Genomic DNA, 19,419 nt, shown 5'->3' with positions numbered 1-19,419 from the left:
GAGTGTGTGTGCGCATGTGAAAGTATGCAATATGTGAGCAACGTCAGTTTGAAACCTACATACAGTGCCAACTGGAGAATGATCATCGGGGTTACCTGCTGGAGTGTCTCACCTGGTTCCCAATTCTGGAGTTTAATGGGAAGAAATGTGAGGAGAGAAGGATCAGAAACAGTGGGACAATGAGTACTGCCATCTCAGTGCTGTGTGCCTATGCTGGATTCAGAGAGGGATTTCCTGTCAATAACATCATCCCTTCAGCAAACACCAATCCCAGTGTTCCCTGTCGCCCTGACCCCCTGCCAACACTCGTTCATTTGGAGGGAAACCCTCGTGTCTGAAAATTCCCTCCAAACCCTCACCATTGCAGGAGCATCATTGTTAATGAGACAGGCTGCACAGAAACAATATCCCATCAATCCAAGCCAAACTATTTGATGCTAGACTCAAGACATCGCTCTGCACCAACTCTCTCTAAATTGTCAACTAGAAATTACTGTCCCTCATTTTCATGGCCTGCATATATCGAGGCAAAACTTCCCTTTGTCCTCCACCAGTCAGCCACAATTGGGCCATTCACAGAAAACAGTGAAAATATCATCAGGAGACGGCCATTCGGCCCCTCTAGCTTGCTCCACCCATTCAATGGGATCATGGCTGATCACCCAACACAGTCTCCTGTCTTCCTGCATTCTCCCTTTAGCCCCAAAGAATTCAATCCAATTCCTTCCTGAACAACATTCAGTATTCTGGCCCTGACTGCTTTCTGTGACAGAGAATTCCACACGTTCCTCACTCTCTGGGTAAAGACATTTCTCCCCATCTCAGTCCCACACCATTTCCTTTTGACTGTGACCCCCCTGATTCTGCAGTCTCCGCCCAGTCACTGGGAACACTCGCCCCCATGTTTACTCTGTCTCGTCCTTGTTCACATTTATAGATTTCTAGGAGATTCCCCCTTAATTCTTCTAAACTCCAGTGAATGTCATCATAACCATTCCAGTCTCTCTCCATCTGTCAGTCCTGCCAACCCAAGAATCATTCTGGGAAACCTTCGCTGCACTCTCTCCATAGGCACAAAATCCTTCCTCAAATAAGGAAACCCCAAACTGCGCACAGAGTTCTCCAGGGAGTAGTCTCACCCTGTCCAATTGTAGCGAGACATTCCTTCACTTGGATTTGAATCTTCTCACTATGAAGGCCTCCCTTATCTGAGAAAGGATATTACTCTCTCTCCCATTTCCCCCACAGATGCTGCCGACCTGCTGAATTTCTGAAGCAATTTTTTTTTAAAGTGAGTTCATGTCAAGACTTCAGCTGGACCCCAGTGAAGAATGAGCACAGATCAAAGATGAAGAATGAATTACCTAGCTCTGTGAGGTTGATGGAATTCCTGGTCACGTTAAATATTGTAAAAAAAAATCCAACCCCTGTTGATCGCAATGCACTGGTATCTGCCTTGGTTCTGGGACTGGAAGGATTCAATGTCCAGCTCTCTCCAGTCTGAGCTCAAGTTGTAATTCCCGCTGGCATCGTTTAAGGCTTACCTTTGACACAATACACACTCGACACAATACACACTCTCGGACAAGATGAATCCTAATTGGAACCTCCATTTTATTGACTCTGGGGGTGAGGAAAACCCCAGCAACAGGAACTGGAACAAAACAAGACAAAGAGGAAATAAAAGATTGGATGTTGAAATTGTCTGTCTTTTTGTTATCTTCTATGACAGAAAGGAGAAATAAAACAACTGAGATTCCACATCATTGCAAAGTCTCCACCTGTTATAAAATCTATACTTCAAAGGATTTATGGATGGTCAAATTGTACACCATCCAACCATTGCCAGCTTGATGTTCAATGGTATTACCATTGCTGTCTCTAACCCCTGCGTATCAAATCTTGGGGGTTACCATCACTGTCCCCACCCCCTGCAATATCAACATCCCAGGAGTTACCGTCACTGTCCCCATCCCACACCCCACTTTGAACATCATCCTTTCCAGCCAAAAGCAACCACCTCTCTGGTCTCTAATACCATACTCCCATTCGTAAGGTCACAGAACGGAAATAGGCCATTCGGCCCAACGCGACCATGCTAACCAAATCTCCGAACAGAACTAGCCCCAATTGCTTGTGTTTGGCCCATATGCGTCAAAACCTTTCCTATCAATGTATCTTTCCACATCTCTCTTTAAAAGGTTGTTATTGTACCCACTTCTTCTGGCAGCTCATTCCAAATACACACCACCCTCTGTGTGAAAAAGTTACCCCTCAGGTCGCTTTTAAATCTTTCCCCTCTCACCTTAAACCAATGCCCTCTAGTTTTGGACTCCCTGCCCTGAGGAAAAGACCTTGACTATTCACCTTATCCAAGCCCCTATTTCTGCAGCAATATACATATGAAACATCAAAGACCACTTAATGTGAGTCTAGCCTTGGATTGCAAATGCACAACTAAATCGTTCTTCGATGTGATGAGGATTTCTGCCTCTCCCTCCCTTACAGACAGGAGTGCCAGATTCCCCACCACCCTCTGGGTGAAAATATTTTCCCTCACATCCCCCTCTGAACATCCTGCCCCTTACCTTCAATCTATGCCCCTCCCCCAGTCATTAATCCCTCCTTCAAGGGGGTGGAGGAGGTTTCTTCCTGTCTACGCCTCTCATAATTTTATACATCTCAATCATGTCCTCACACTCTCAATCTGCTCTGCTCGAAGGAAAACAACCCCAGTCTGTCCAACCTCTCTCCATCACTGAAACTCTCCAGCCCCCAAGGCAACATCCTGGTAAATCTCCCTCTGCATGCTCCCCCAGTGCCACCACATTGCTCTGATCATGTCGATATTCCCAGTAAATCTCCTCACCATCCTTGTAGAAAATATAACAGACTGGGGTCGAACAACGCAGTTTAATGAGCTACTGTCTCCCTCCACTATCTTGTTTCCAGTGTGGACACTCAGCTTTTGAACTGACACAGGGATGCCTGTGATTAAAGCAAACTGTTAGGCACTTTTCTAAGGCAGGAGTTGTTGTTGTGTTCAGCAACAAATAGTACTCTCACCATACAGTCAGAGAGAGTTAGAGTCACTGAGAGTCAGAGAGACAGAGGGTCACGGAGAAGCAGAAAGAGACAAAGTTTTAAAGAAACAGAGTCAGAAAGAGGCACAAAATCACGGTGTCATCGAGATTAATTGACAGAGTTAAAGCAAGTCATAGACAGTCAAACAGAGAGAGATAAAAATACAGAGACACATAAAGAGAGAGACTTCGCAGTTTGTACAAGCTGCCTCACTGGGAGGGGGAATCTCTCCTGTCCCCCTCCACCCCCCAATAACCACCATCCTGACCCTCGGGGACGGGACATGTTGACACAGTCCGCTCTCCCTCGGCGCTTTTCCTTCCCGCGTGGCCCCGGCGCCATTTTAGCCTCAGGCCCCGCCCCCTCAGGCCCCGCGCGAGATGGCGGTTAACGGCCGCCTCGTGCCCCAAGTGACCGTTAGCAGCTGCTTCAGGGGAAAGACTCTTTAAAGGGACAACCCTTTCAGGAGAGAGAAACAACAGGGCCGGCTCCGGGACTCGCCAAACTCAATCATAATCACAAATACACACACAGACAGACAGGTGGGAGTGAACAAGAAATTATGCGGCGGCACATCAAGACCAAAGGCCGCTCCCCCGAAGGACGGCTGTCCCGGACTCGAAACGTTGACTCCGCTTTCTCTCTGTCTGTCTCTGGACAGATGCTGCCAGGCCTGAAGCACAAACAAGGTCCTCGGGGGTGAGTCCGAGTTCAGGATCCTATTAAGGTTCGGTTGGCAGGTGGATGACCGTGTGGGAGGGTATGCAATGGGATTAGAAGAATAGAGGCGGAAACTGTTTCCTAAATGGGGAAAGGTTTCGGAAATCTGAAGCACGAAGGGACTTGGGAGTCCGAGTTCAGGATTCTCTTCAGGTTAACAGGCAGGTTCAGTTGGCAGTTAGGAAGGCAAATGTAATAAAGAACAAAGAAAATTTATAGCCCAGGAACTGGCCCTTTGGCCCTCCAGGCCTGAGAGGATCCAAATCCACTGTCTAAACCTGTGGCCCAATTCATTCTTTATCCCTCTCGTGAGAAATAAAACTCACAGTATAATAAATTTCAGTCCGAGTCAAAATCTGAAGCAGCGAATTTTATTGAAACCTTCTTACAAGAAGGTGTGACTAGTGGGCACACACATTCAGGGATTGCTTGGCAGTTTATACAGTCTTAATTTTTGGTACTCCCTGTTTGCTTCATAGGCCTTCATACCTATCAATCTCCCTTATTGTGTTCTATCAGTACCCAGCCTGCTCTTTATTACTTCCCCCACCCCCCTCCAAATTGGCGACCCTCCCCTCTTTAAGTGCTGACATAAGGGATTTGCTAAACTTGGATCTTTATGTTCTTTTCACTTTATCTGTTTGCTTGTAACATCATCCATTGTTCATAGGTACATTTCAACAATGTATCTCTTCTTGCCTAGTTTATGTGTTTCAGCTATCTTGCTGAGACTGTAAAATTATTTAAACTATCATGATGAAAGAAATTATTTGCTAGAAAATAATTATACACTAAAGTTAGGAGAAAGTGAGGACTGCAGATGCTGGAGATCAGATCAGACCTGAAGAAGGGCTTATGCCCAAAACGTCGAATCTCCTATTCCTTGGATGCTGCCTGACCTGCTGCGCTTTTCCAGCAACACATTTTCAGCACTAAATTTAGTACTCAATTATACTTGCAGAAGTAACACTGTTTTACCTATATCCCACAATTTCCCCCTTTTTTCTTTAATTATCATTTGTTATCTTCTGCATTTTTTTAAATATATGTCGCTTCCAAATTGACCAGCATCTTTTCCGAAATTTCTTCTTTTTTTTTGGAATCTTCCCGAGGTCATTCATTCCCTCATTGTTTAACAAGTAGAACCCTTCCCTCACCTGATTGTTCTTTAGAGACATTTGTGTGGCCAAAGCTGTTTCAGTCAACCTTTGGATTAACCCCCTGTGCGCAAGGCATGATACAGCATCCTATTGCGATTAGTACTCCCACCACTACGATCAAGGAGGTAAGGATTGAAACCACCACACCCTTCCACTTCCCAAACCATAATTCTAGCCACCCGGTGAATGATGTGCTCACTCCTGAATTTTCAGATAATTCTTTCACTAGTGTTGTTGGACCTTGCAGGGCTCAAGTGATAGACCCATCTGGGGCGGTGTTATTTGGAATAAAGATACAACGGCTCCCTCCGAACATCTCACACACTCCCTCTTTTTCTGCTAGGATCGTATCAAGGGCCATTCTATTCTCCCATGCCAATCGGTTGGTTGCATCAAGTTGTTCATCTATTCCTTTAATTGCGTCTCTAGTGTGACTGATAAACCTTTGCTTATTATAGAAAATATAATTTATCCAATCCACATTTTTCTTAACTGCTACCCATCAAAAGCGAGCTGATTCAATGCCTGCTGTGATCTGGTTATGAGCCTTAAATTCATCAGGTAACCCTCTTGATACTCCTATAGAGTCTAGATATACCTGATCATCAAAGAAAGTACCCAGTAGTGACCTCTTGCTTCATCCCCCTTTCTTTACTATCTCTTTCTTTTCAAATGCTAGGATGAACAGAATTGCCAATTGTACAATTGCACACATGCCCTTCCAATCTGGAGATAGGGTGGGTCTCAATATTTTCCCTCTGCAGTATCACCACAGATCCGCTCGGGAATCCTTAATGCTGAGTAGTTCCCTCCCTTTTCCATCACGTACTCAATCTCAGTACATGATTTCAGCTCCCCCAAATATCTGAACCGATCTGTTCCTCAGCTGTTTACACACTGTGATTTCTGACAACAGCGGAAAAAATGGGGTGTCGTCTTTAAACCTTCCTTCTTTAAGAGAGGGAACATTAATAGAAGGGGCATACAATCTTTATTACTCCATGCAGTCTCATCCTGAAACAGGGCTATCATGCATGTCATGCCCCTCCTGTTTCGCTTCCAAAAGGAAAGGGGACTATTTGGGCCATTGGTCTCCCAGCGGCACATGCATAACAGTTGCTTTTATTCAAACTTTTCACAGTGTACTTTACCCATTCAACCCAGGCATTTGTATCCCCATATCCTGTTTCTACTTCAGTGGTCTGCTTTAAGTCCGTTACCTCTACAATTTTCATCACCTTAGGGTCAGAGTAAGGGACTTCACTATTCCTTTCTCCTATTAGGGTTCTATCTTTCACCTGTAGTTTAAAACAACATCCCAGGAAATTCTTCCCGTCTGCTTTCATCTCTATCCCAAATATTTGGTCTAATTGGACCTGATAGATTTCACTTCTAAAACTGCTTCATACCATGAGGTTTTCTTTCTTGTTAAATATATTGGGTTACACTTTTTATCGGGACAGTCAAGAGCTGGCTGGAAGAGTACTTCCAAACAGTACTTTGTGGAACTGTTATCACTAAGTAAGATGACAACACCATGGCCTGACAGAATCCTAAGACTAGTAAAGCTAATATAGTGCACCTAAACATTCTTCCCATTTTACAGTGGTATTAAAGCAGCGAGAGACTTAGCATACAACACTACAGAAACTATCCCATGCTCGCGCAGCTCTGTATAATCAGTTATTTAAAGTCTTTTCAACTTAAGTTTAAGTGGCTCTTTTGTCGATTCAGTTGTCCAGATTTCTGTCTCAACTGGAGATTCCACTGGCCCTTTGATCCGATTGTAGTGAGTCCAGCCTTTCTCTGCTGTTCCAGTGGTCAAGAGTGCTTGGTATGGCCCCTCCCAGTCTGGTTGCGATTTGTTCTCAGTCCATGATTTGACTAGGACCCAATCCCCCGGTTGGATGGGATGGACGGCAAATTCAGAGGGTTGAGTCTGTGCCAGCGAACTCTGTTTTCTGAGGAAAGACAAAGAGGAGGACAAGCCCAGTATATACTTCAAGAACAGATCTTTAGTCTCCAGGGTCAGCAGTTCCCCTTTTGTTCCCAGATAGGGCAGGCCAACAATATCCTATAAGGGGACAGCCTCATATCTTTCCTTGGGGCCATTCAAACTCGCAAAAGGGCTATAGGTAAACACTTAGTCCAAGGGAGTCTGGCTTCTACTACTAATTTAGATAACTGCTTCTTGAGCGTCTGGTTCATTCTGTCAGCCTTTCCTGATGAAGTGCCAAGGAGTGTGGAACACTCAGGATATTCCTAATCCCTCCATTTCCCTCTGGAGTACTCTAGAGGTAATGTGACTTCCCTGATCTGAATCTATGCATTCCACTATACCGTATCTCGGGATTAATTGTTCGCATATTATCTTGGACACCTCACTTGCGGTGGCAGTGGTTAAAGGGCATGCTTCCACCCAACCAGATAGGTGATCAGCCATTACCAGCATATACCTCAATCTTCCCACTCAGGGTAATTCGGTATAATCTACTCAAATACTCTGAAATGGTCTTAGCTCCTTGATTTTTTTTTTACAAATTATACATCCCTCGCATATCTGTTTGGCTATCGTATATATCCCTTTGCATCCATATTTTCTTAAGATTAAATCACACATTGCTTGCACTCCCCTGATGTAGTTGAAAAGTGTGGTACTGGAAAAACACAGCAGGCCAGGCAGCATCCGAGGAGCAGCAGAATCGACGTTTTGGGCATAAGCCCTGTTTCAGGAATGAGGCTGGTGTGCCAAGCGGGCTGACATAAAAGATAAGGGGGCGGGAAGTTATACAGTAGTTGGAAGGTGGTGAGGGTGAGGCTGGAGAGGGGGTGGGGGCGAAGAGCTCAGGAAGAAAATTGCAGGTCAAGAGGGCGGTGCTGAATCCGGGGGTTGGGACTGAGATAAGGTGGGGGGAGGGGAAATGAGGAAGCTGGAGAAATCTACATTGATCCCATGTGGTTGGAGGATTCCTAGGCGGAAGATGAGGCGCTCTTCCTCCAGGCATTGTGTGGCTAGGGTCTGGCAATGGAGGAGGCCAAGGACCTGCATGTCCTTGGCGGAGTGGGAGGGGGAGCTAAAGTGTTCAGCCACGGGGTGGTTGGGTTGGTTGGTGCGGGTGTCCCAGAAATGTTCCGCAAGTAGGCAACCTGTCTCCCCAATGTAGAGGAGACCACATCGGATGCAGTGGATACTGTAAATGATGTGTGTGGAGGTGCAGGTGAATTTGTGACAGATATGGAAGGATCCATTGGGGCCTTGGGGGGAAGGTGTGGGTGCAAGTTTTGCACTTCTTGTGGTTGCAGGGGAAGGTGCCAGGAATGGAGGTTGTTTTGGTGGGGGTGTGGACCTGACGCGGGAGTCGCGGAGGGAGTGGTCTCTCCGGAACGCTAATAGGGGTGGGGAGGGAAATATATCTCTGGTGGTGAGGTCCTCACCCTCCCCTGATGTAGGACAGCCATAATCTCTTGCATCATTTTATTCAACATTTCCCTCCCATTGGGTAACATCCAGCGCCCATCCACTGTCTTTGCAGCTCCTAAATCTTTTAGTTCCTTTTCCTCCTTTGCAGTAAACAACGGGGCACCCTGAAGATCTGGAATTGCAGGTATTAGGGAGTATATCACTGCTCCCAGTGGATTCAGTTTTGCTTCGTTAGCTACCTCATCGGCCAGTTTATTTCCTCTTACTTCCAAGTCATTCCCCTTCTGATGTCCATTTTTATGAACTACCACTATTTCTCTTGGGAGTAAGAGATTCCAGCACTTGTTTTATCAATTCCTCATGTGCTAGGTCTTTTCCTCTGCTATTTATCAGTCCTCTTTCTCACCAAATTTTTCTGAAGGTATGTACCACTCCAAATGCATAATTGGAGTCTGTATATATCGTTCCTTCTTTGCTTTCTAAGGCTCTGAGAGCTCTTTCTAGGGTATAAAGTTCACAAGTTTGGGCTGACCAGCCGTTAGGCAGTCTTTCAGCATCGATAATGCTTCCCTCTATCCCATCTACTACAGCATATCCATTGTGCCTTTTACCCTCAATCACCCAGGAGGACCCATCGATAAACAACCGAGCTCCCGCATGCAGTGGGATGTCCCTTAAGTCCATCTTTAGTCTGATATTCAATAATATCAAGGCAGTCATGTTCTGGATTGCTGAGGGCCACCCCTTCTCCCCCGCCACAGAAACGCAGCTGGATTCAAGCAACTATCTGTGACTAACACAAGGTCATTCTGCTCTATTAAGATTGTCTCAAATTTCAAGATCCTAGAGTCTGTGAGCCATCGTCCTGCTTTTTGATTTAATATGGTCCGTACCTGATGTGGGGTGCTGACTATTAAGGCTCCTCCAAAAGTAAGTTTCTGACTCTCCTCTACCAATAAGGCTGTTGCTACCACTGCCTGCACGCACTCTGGCCAGTAATGTAGCTTTCCATTCTTTAATTTAAAATGAATTAATGCAGTTATGTTTTAAATTAACCATGAATCAATATGACAGGTCACTGAGAATGCATGAAGGAATCCTCCCAATTAATATTAATTCAGGCTAACACAATTGATTTATTATAAATATTAATTATTAATTATATAATTCAGGGTGAAAACACAACAAGTGACGAAAACATTTTAAAAACTGTAATTGCGCAGTTCTGATCATTTACCAGTCACTTGTGACTTCTCATTCTGTTTCTGTAATTGTTTTGCTCAAGCACATTCATTTTTCATAGCATCATTTGCAGTTGGTTCAATCCCCAATTTGGTGGCAGCATCTTTTCATGAGTGCAAAACTGATGCTTCGTGTCCCTTATCACAAAACTGTCGCCATAATCCAATTAACTCTCATTCCCACTGCCTTGGGCTTTAAATTTAAGGTTGACCTTACTGTCCCCGTATCGACTAGGAAAACTACATCCTCTTTATAAAGTCTCACCTTTAAATTTATCAAGGATTCCTGATGGGTCTCCAGGGGCAGGAACCCCTGACACCCCTATTTGTCATCAAGGTTCATAAACGGTACTGCCTTTGCTTCCTTTTTCAGATCTGGACACTCTCCTAAAGTGACTTGCCTTTCCACAATAATAACATCCCGCTGTGGGGATTTCCACTTTGATCCTTGTTCCTGTCTATCACACCCCTTAACATTTCCTCCCCGATCTCTTCTCCTCCCTTTATTTTCAACATGCTGCCCGCCACCGTTCCGGTTTCTTTATTACCTCACCAACCGTGGCTATCATTATTTTTGCCTTCTGTCTCTGCTTCTCATGTTAAGTTGCCAGATCAATTGCTGAGCAGACTTAACCAATTGAACAGCTTTAGGGCCACCTAATCGCCATTCCTCATTACCCAATGTTTTGTTTAGACCGTTGCAATATTTCTTGTCCCCTGTAACCTCAAGTACCAGGAGCCTCTGCTTCCTACAACTTCAACTACAATTTATCAATTTATGCTTGTCTAACTTTAAAGCCTGTTTCTAACTATAAATTTTGGAATCTTACATTTAAAATATTAAATACTGAACAAGTAAAATGCATACAGTTCCCAACTTTGAAATCCACTATAATTACCCCATTTTGGTCCCTCGATCTAAATATAAAATTAGCTGTAAGTTGTGCTGACCAGTGATTGCTCAATTACAATGCTATAGGTCGTGAAATAACCGGAGCTGCCTTAAAAGGATTTGTCTATTCAAGTTAAAAAAAATACTTTAATGCATGAATAATGGCCGAATCCATATTAACCATAGGATTTGTTTTACTACAATCTAATGTTGAACTGAAACTTCAACTGTCCTCCATAAATCGCTTTTATGTTAGGATAAAAGAGATTAGTTAGAAACTGATAGTAAGGTAGTCATGACTTGTAAAAAGAACAGGAGTTAACATTATTTCATAATCTGTAAAATCCTTAACCTCAAAAGAAATCATGTTAATTTCCATAATAGAAATCCGATTCAAAACAGTCTCGGATCTCAAGCTCCAGGAACAAAGCACAAACATTCAATCACCAACAAACAAATATGCATTCAAACCGAATCACAAAGGGTTAAACTTTGTTAGCTGTACAGCTCTTCTTTTCTCTCTCTCTCTCTCTCTCTCTCACACACACATACGCGCACACAGACACTTTGAGCTTCCTGCAATGACTCCTTTATCTTTTGAATCTTTTTCTGGATGTCTGTCCATGATTTAGTTATGAGGTGTACACTCAGTAGTCCTTCAGCTACTAGCCCTTCTGACACGAAGTATAATCTGATTCCTCCTGACTGTAAGGCTGTTTTTCATTGACATAAATTCAGATATTTACAAACCCAGTCTTCATCTGATCTGTACTTTGGCCAAAAGATGGCAGGATGAAGAATGGATTCCTCAGTGCATACAAAGCAACAATGTTTAATCATCTTTTTCCTATCTTTTTCCCTTGTACAGTATTATTTTTCCAATTCCACAACATCCTGCCCAATGGACTTTCTGGAGGTATGTTGTCAGGGACCCCGCTTCCAATTCCATTTTCTTTTTCCTGGAGGCTTTTTCTTTTCCCTTGGCACAGCCCATATTGAGTTCCTTCATTAGTCCCTTATTAACTACTAGAACTCAACCCAGCCACCAAGGCAGTACTTAAAAGTCAATTTTCTTACCTTGGTCTGTGCACAGAGTTGCCTGGCTCCCTGTCGCCTGATTCAGATCGAGATCCCAGGAGAGTCTATCAGTCAACCAGAAGGGGGAACTCACCTCCGAGGAACACGGGACCGTTCTAAAAGGAACGGGAGGCGTCTTCCCAGTCTTCGACGGTGCTTTACCCTGCCGGTCACGAAAGGACATCCCAGACGAAGCCCCCAAATTGTGAGAAATAAAACTCACGGTATAATAAATTTCAGTCTGAGTCAAAATCTGAAGCAGCGAATTTTATTGAAACCTTCTTGCAAGAAGGGGCGACCAGTGGGCGCGCACATTCAGTGACTGCTTTACAACTTATACAGTATTAATTTTTGGTACTCCCCGTTTACCTCATAGGTCTTCATATCTATCAATCAATCTCCCTTATTGTGTTCTATCAGTACCCAGTTGCGCTCTGCTCTTTATTACTTCTCCCCTTCTTCAAGTTGGTGACCCTCCCCTCTATAAGTGCTGACATAAGGGAGATTTTGCTAAACTTGGATCTTTGTTGTTTTCACTTTATCTGTTTGCTTGTAACATCTTCCATTGTTCATAGGTACATTCCATTCTTGAATATACATTTTAACAATGTGCCTTTTCTTGCCTAGTTTATGTGTTTCGGCTATCTCAGCTATTTTGCTAAGACTGTAAGTTATTTAAACTATGATGATGAAAGAAATTATTTGCTAGAATAATTATGGATTAAAGTTAGTACCCAATTATCCACAATTATACTTGCAGAAGTCACACTGTTTTACCTATATCCCACACTCTGCTCTGTCCAAAGCCATCGTAAATGAATCTACCTGCCTGCCTCTACTACCTCTGCTGGCAAGGCATTTTAGGCATCTACCACCCTCTGTTTTGAGTAATTGTTGCGTATATCCCCCTTAAACTTTTCACCTCTCACCTTGAACGTGTCACCCTGGGGAAAAGCTTCTATCTACCCTGTCAAACCCTTCATGATTTTGTAGACCTCAAATCAGGTCCCCCTTCAATCTCGTACTTTCTAATGAAAACAATCCTAACCGACTCAGCTTCTCTTCACAGCTAGCACCTTCTGTACCAGGCAAAATCCTCGTAAACTTTCTCTGCACCCTATCCAAAGCGTCCACATCCTTTTGGTAATGTAGCGACCAGAACTGGACACAGTATTCTAAATGTGGCCGAACCAATGTCTTGTATAATTTTAACATGACCTGCCAGCTCTTATATTCAATACCCAATCAGATGAACGTAAACATACCATATGCCGCCTTGACCACTTTACCCACCTGTGCAGCAACCTTCAGGGTACAATGAACCTGAACTCCCAGATCTCTCTGCTCATCAACTTTTCCCAAGGCTCTTCCATTTACTGTATAATTCGCTCTAGAATTAGACTTCCCAAAATGCATCACCTCACATTTGCCTGGATTGAACTCCATCTGCCACTTTTCCACCCAACTCTCCAGTCAATTGAGATTCTCCTGTTTTCTTTGACAGTCCCCTTTCACTTTCTGCTACTCCACCAATCTTTGTGTAATCTGCAAACTTGCTGATCATACGAACAGTGGCTCTGGCACTGATCCCTATGGAACACCACTGGTCACCTTTCTCCTTTTTCAAGAAACTCCCTTCAACTACTACTGTGTCTCCTGTTGCTCAACCAGTTCTTTATCCAGACGTGCTGGAAGACTGGAGGTTGGCAAACGTGGTGCCACTGTTCAAGAAGGGCGGTAAAGACAAGCCAGGGAACTATGGACCAGTGAGCCTGACCTCTGTGGTGGGCAAGTTGTTGGAGGGAATCCTGAGGGACAGGATGTACATGCATTTGGAAAGGCAAGGACTGATTTGGGATAGTCAACATGGCTTTGTGCATGGGAAATCACGTTTCACAAACTTGATTAAGTATTTTGAAGAAGTAACAAAGAAGATTGATGAGGACAGAGCAATTGATGTGATCTATATGGACTTCAGTAAGGTGTTCGACAAGGTTCCCCGTGGGAGACTGATTAGCAAGCTTAGATCTCATGAAATACAGGCATCTATTTCAGACAAGAATTCAGTCAAAACCCCTTGAAAAATGCTGTACATATCAATGGGCTTGACAATATTAGGCAAGAACTTTCAAAAGCTGATTGACAGATGCTCACAGTTAAATAGATGGCTTGAAATGGGAAACCTTCAAAAATGAGATAACAACAGTCCAGAGAAAGTCTGTTCCTGTTAGGGTGAACGGCAAGTCTGGAATGTGGAGGGAATGCTGATGTAAGCATAGGATGTATAGTAAGTAAATTTGTAGATGACACCGTGGGCGGCACGGTGGCACAGTGGTTAGCACTGCTGCCTCACAGCGCCTGGAGACCCGGGTTCAATTCCCGACTCAGGCGACTGACTGTGTGGAGTTTGCACGTTCTCCCCGTGTCTGCGTGGGTTTCCTCCGGGTGCTCCGGTTTCCTCCCACAGTCCAAAGATGTGCGGTTCAGGTGAACTGGCCATTCTAAATTGCCCATAGTAGTAAGGGGTAAGGGATAATGTAGGGGTATGGGTGGGTTGCGCTTCGGCGGGTCGGTGTGGACTTGTTGGGCCGAAGGGCCTGTTTCCACACTGTAAGTAATCTAATCTAAGTAAAAAAAAAATTGGAGTGTAGTGGACAGCAAAAAAGGTTACCTCCGATTACAACAGGATCTTGATCAAATGGGCTAATGGGCTGAGGAGTGGCAGATGGAGTTTAATTCAGATAAATGAGAGGTGGTGTATTTTGCGAAAGCAAATTTTAGCAGGACTTATGTACTTAACGTGAAGCTCCTAGGGAGTGTTGCTGAACAGACAGACTTTGGAGTGAAGGTGCATAGTTCCTTGAAAGTAGTCTTGCAGGATGATAGGATATTGAAGGCATTTGTTATGCTTTCCATTATTGGTCAGAGTTTTGAGTACATGTTGCAGCTGTACAGGACATTGTTTTTACCCAACAGTGGCCTAACCAATGACTGCAGATGCTGGAAACCAGATTCTAGATTAGAGTGGTGCTGGAAAAGCACAGTAGTTCAGGCCGCATCCGAGGAGCGGCAAAACCGACGTTTCTGACAAAAGCCCTTCATCAGGAATATGATTTTACTGCTCCTCGGATGCTGCCTGAACTGCTGTGCTTTTCCAGCACCACTCTAATCTAGAATCTAGGCCACTGTTGGAATATTGCGTACAGTTCTGGTCTCCTTCCTATCGGATGGATGCTGTGAAACTTGAAAGGGTTCACAAAAGATTAACAAGGATGTTGCCAGGATTGGAGGATTTAGGCTAGAAGGAGAGGCTGAACAGGCTGGGGCAGTTTTCCCTGCAGCGTCAGAGGCTGAGGAGTGACCTTAGAGGTTTATAAAATCAAGAGGGGCATGGTTAGGATAAATACAAGAGGTATGTTCCCTGGGATGGGGGAGTCCAGAACTAGAGGGAATAGGTTTAGGGAAAGATGGAATAGATAGAAAAGACCTAAGTGGTGGAGGCCAGTACAATTGCAACTTTTAAAAATCATCTGAATGGGTATCTGAATAGGAAGGGTTTGAAGGGATATAGGCCGGGTGCTGGCACATGGGACTAGATTGGGTTGGGATATCTGGTCGGCATGGAACGTTGTACCGAATGGTCTGTTTCCATGCTGTACATCTCTTTGACTTGATGATTGATGAGAGTAGAGTGGTGGACGGGATCTATATGGACTTCAGTAAGATGTTTGACAAGTTTCCTCATTGTAGACTGGATTGCAAGGTTAGGTCACATGAAAATTGAGGAGAACTAGCAATTTGGACAGAGTTGACTTGAACATGGAAGACAGAGGGTGCTGGTGGAGGGTTACCTTTCAGACTGGAGACCTGTGATCAGTGGTATGCCACAAGGATCAGTGCTGGGTTCACTGCTTTTCACCATTTATAAGAACGATTTGAATGTAAACATAAAAGGTTTGCAGATGACACCAAAATTGGCAGTGTAGTGGACAGCAAAGAACGTTCCCTCAGTACAACAGGATTGTTATCAGATGGGTCACTGGGCTGAGCAGTGGCAGATGGAGTTTAATTCGGATAAATTTGAGGTGCTGCATTTTGGAAAGGCAAATCAAGGCAGGAGTAATACACTTAAAAGTAAGGAACTGGGGAGTATTGTTGAACAAAGATGATGAGTGCAGATTCATAGTTCTTTTGAAAGTGGAGTCGCCGGTCAATAGGATAATGAAGGTGTCATTTAGTATGCTGCCTTTCATTGGTCCGAGCATGGAGTATAGGGATTCAGACGTCATGTTGCAGCTGTACAGGTAATTGCTTCGGCCGCTTTTGAAATATTGTGTGCAATTCCTGTCTTCCTATCGGAAGGATGTTGTGAAACTTGAAACATTCAGAAAGAATTTACAAGACTGTTGCCAGGGTTGGAGTGTTTGAGCGAAAGGGACAGGCTGAAGAGGCTGGGTCTGTTTTCCCTGGAGTGTTGGAGGCTGAGAGGGTGACATAATAGAGATTATAAAATCAGGAGGTCATGGATAGGCTAAATAGACAAGGTATTTTTCCAGGGGTGGGGAGTCCAGAACTGAAGGACATAGGTTTTGGGTGAGAGGTCCCTTTTAAATCTTGCCCCTAAGGGGAAACTTTTCTATGCAGGTGGTGGTGTGTGTATGGAATGAGCTGCCAGAGGAAGTGGTAGGGTCTGGAACAATTCCAACACTTAAAGGCATCTGGAAGCGTACATGATTAGGAACGGTTTAGAGGGAGATGGGCCAAGTGCTGGCAAATGGCACTAGTGCTGTCAAACGGAACATGATTATTTTCGAATATCTGGTTGGCATGGATGAATCAGACTGAATGGTCTGTTTCTGTGCTGTACACCTCTATAACTCTATGGCTGTGAAGTATAACAATTATTGGCAAATGGGCTGATGTACATAAAGAATGGAGAGAGAGAGGAAAAACAAATGTAATTCCTCCAAGGTAGTTGACTCTAGATTTGAAAATTTCTCTCTGGAAACTGAGTCAACGTGTGTCTAATTCAATCTGCTCTAACTGTGGAAAGGATGTTCTTCAGTCTGACTGCAGTAACATACCTGCTGTTTGTTAGAAGGAACTGATCACACTTGGCTTTGTACTGAGGACATATCATATTGTCTTCGTCCTTCAAGTAATTGTCTGGAGGAAGACAGAAGAGACATCATCTGTAAATCAACATTAAGTCAATGAAATAATTTAATAATCATTAGGCTGTTTTTCCTTCAAGACAGCAATTCCAACAGGACCACAGGGCTGATTTTTTCTTGGTCTGAGCTACTCTTTTGTGATTGTATCAAAAAAATCTGGACTAATTCACTGACAACCAGATACTAACCAACATCTCTACAAATGGGATAATCTAGTGCAAGTGCGTGTCTGGGTATGACAGTTTCCTTATCTATCCATACCTGTCAGTTCCTCCTCAGTGAATGTGTGAGAACAATTATCAAGATGTACCTGTTAAATGCTGCTCTGTGAATATCTGAGTGTAATTATCAAACTGTAGTTATCAATCAGTATAATCTGTGCAAATATGTGAGTGAATGCAGTTATGAACCAACCTATCCCTGTCAGATTCTGCTCTGTGCATCTGAGAATGCAGTTACTAATTTGTATCTACCAGCTTTTTGTTTATAAATATGCAAATTTATTTATCATACTGTACCTGTCAGGTTTTGCTATGAGAATGGGTTAGTCTAGTTATCAACTTGTACCTGTCGTATGTGTGTGTGTGCATGATTATTGTTCTCTCCCTTGCAGTTTCTGCAATGTGAATATGAGAGAGCAGATATCAATCTATGTCTGTCAGTTTCAGTTGTGTCCATATGAGAGTTAAGGACTTGATGTATACCTGTGACAGCAGTTCTTAGGGTGTTGTGATTGGGCCTTAAATCACAAAATGCATACGAGTTTATGACTCAGAATTGGTATGGACATTTAGCCTGTTGTCTGTAGCGGGATATTCTATTCTTTATTTGTTCTTCGTACTAGTTTGCACTAACTATTTGGCATTCTGAACTTCATCCGCTCACTGCCAGTGTCTCAGTGTAAATGCCAATTTGAGATTAGTTCTGCAGTTATCGGCCTTTGAATACCTATAGTACCGCTTTTGATCTGTGTGCAACAGTGACGAGTTGAGTATATGGATGCCATTCTCTTTTTACGTTCAGTTGTGTTTTTTCAGACAACGTGTAGGATAAACCAGTTCAATGTTCGCTAAACCTGTGTGATTGAGGGATGAATGTTGGTTCAATACTTACCTTTGCAAAGAATTTGAATTTTACTGTACTAAATATCAGGTTTAATTTTACATTTTGTGTACTAGTCTTTGTCAGTTGCTGCTCGGCACTGCAATCATGTAACATCTAACACTAACATCTTCTGAAGTGATTAATAATTTGGTCAGTCAATTTATGACTGTCCATATCTGGAAGTACTTGTTGGCCTAAATTGCATTTTCTCCCTTTAACCATTAACTGGCTAAATGTGAGTGAGTTTTCTGTTGTGCTGCCAATCTGTATCACTTTGAAAAGTGGTACTGGTCAATATCACACCGACATTGTATGTCTCCTTTTGTTTCCAGTCCTGCATGTCATGATCTGATGCACTTTGAGGTGGGTTTAATGTCTTATTAATCAGTGTTTCATACATTAAAAGTGTGGAAATGCTTCTGCATTACTCAGGCCCTCAACCAGAATGGAGTGTGGATAAAGTGTATTTTCATCAACACCAGGCTGAGACAGACAGACAGAGACAGATGTGTAAGCACGTGTGTGAATGAGCATTAAGCATCCTCTCTAGAAGAATCCTCTGTCGATCAGGCTTGACCAAGAGGTACATTTGGAATTTACATTGTTTGATTATTGTCTTTATCCAGGACAACTATTTATCAAAAGAATAATTTTGTCTTGCTCAGTTACTCAATGTCCAACTTTGCTTCTATATCTGCACTCAATATCTGCTTCATATATATTTGTTATAACAATGCAACAGCATAATTGATTATAACTTTAAAAATGCCTATTCTACACATGGATTTAATGCAGCTCAAATGTATATTTATTACAAGCACACAGTCTAACCTGCTCTAATCTTATGATTGATAATTGACTTTGAATAATGGAATTTACCATCACTAAGGTGGTATGCATTGAGAACAGTGTGAAATAACATAGATTTATGTATTGTCAGTTGTGTCTAACTCTTGGATTGAATGTGTACTTCTGGAAATGGAGCTCAATGTGCATCTGACAGTGGAAAGGACATTCTCCTCTCTGACAGTGGTAACATACCTGCTGATTGTGAGAAGCAGCTGGTCACTCTTGGATTGATCCATCAAATATTTGCCTGGAGAAAGACAAGAGAGAGAGCTCCTATAAATCACTAGCAGCTGATTGATGCAATATTATAATTCTTTGTTTTTGAACAAGGTAAGGTGAACAGTGCAGATCCTGGTTCCATTCGAGCCCTGAGCACCTAGTCTTTTTCTATTTTCAAAATTCAAAAACATTTTACTAAGATAAAAATAAACTAACCAAGAAATGCACAGCTCCACAAATGGAATGATTACACAGTTCAATATCCAACTCCCAATACATCACCTGTTGAAAGACGAACACTGGGCACGATTTCACGTACTTTGAGACGTTTCCCGGTGCCTGCTATATTTACCCTTCACAGGGTTATTACATTTGTTTCTACTGTTTGTTTCAATGTCTATTCGCAACAAACAGCGTGAAACAGAAGCCAAACAATAAACTCCCATCAGTGTTTAGGGGATTAAAACCTACAGAATGT

At 43.2% G+C, this 19,419-nt stretch overlaps 1 long non-coding RNA gene across 1 annotated transcript; it reads right to left on the bottom strand.

Annotated features, from left to right (window-relative positions):
• Window positions 1-4,161: 4,161 nt before the first annotated feature.
• Window positions 4,162-18,970, bottom strand: LOC132837264 (uncharacterized). Its single transcript, XR_009647485.1, has 4 exons — window positions 18,915-18,970; window positions 16,680-16,761; window positions 11,596-11,758; window positions 4,162-6,925 (listed from the first exon to the last, which is right to left on the bottom strand). It is a non-coding gene; the product is annotated as an uncharacterized LOC132837264 (long non-coding RNA).
• Window positions 18,971-19,419: the final 449 nt, after the last annotated feature.

This window comes from Hemiscyllium ocellatum, chromosome 49 (assembly GCF_020745735.1).
Source record: "Hemiscyllium ocellatum isolate sHemOce1 chromosome 49, sHemOce1.pat.X.cur, whole genome shotgun sequence".
In the NCBI taxonomy this organism is placed as follows: Eukaryota; Metazoa; Chordata; class Chondrichthyes; order Orectolobiformes; family Hemiscylliidae; genus Hemiscyllium; species Hemiscyllium ocellatum.
The sequence above is the reverse complement of the archived record's forward strand: the minus strand, read 5'-3'. Positions and strand labels throughout refer to the sequence as shown.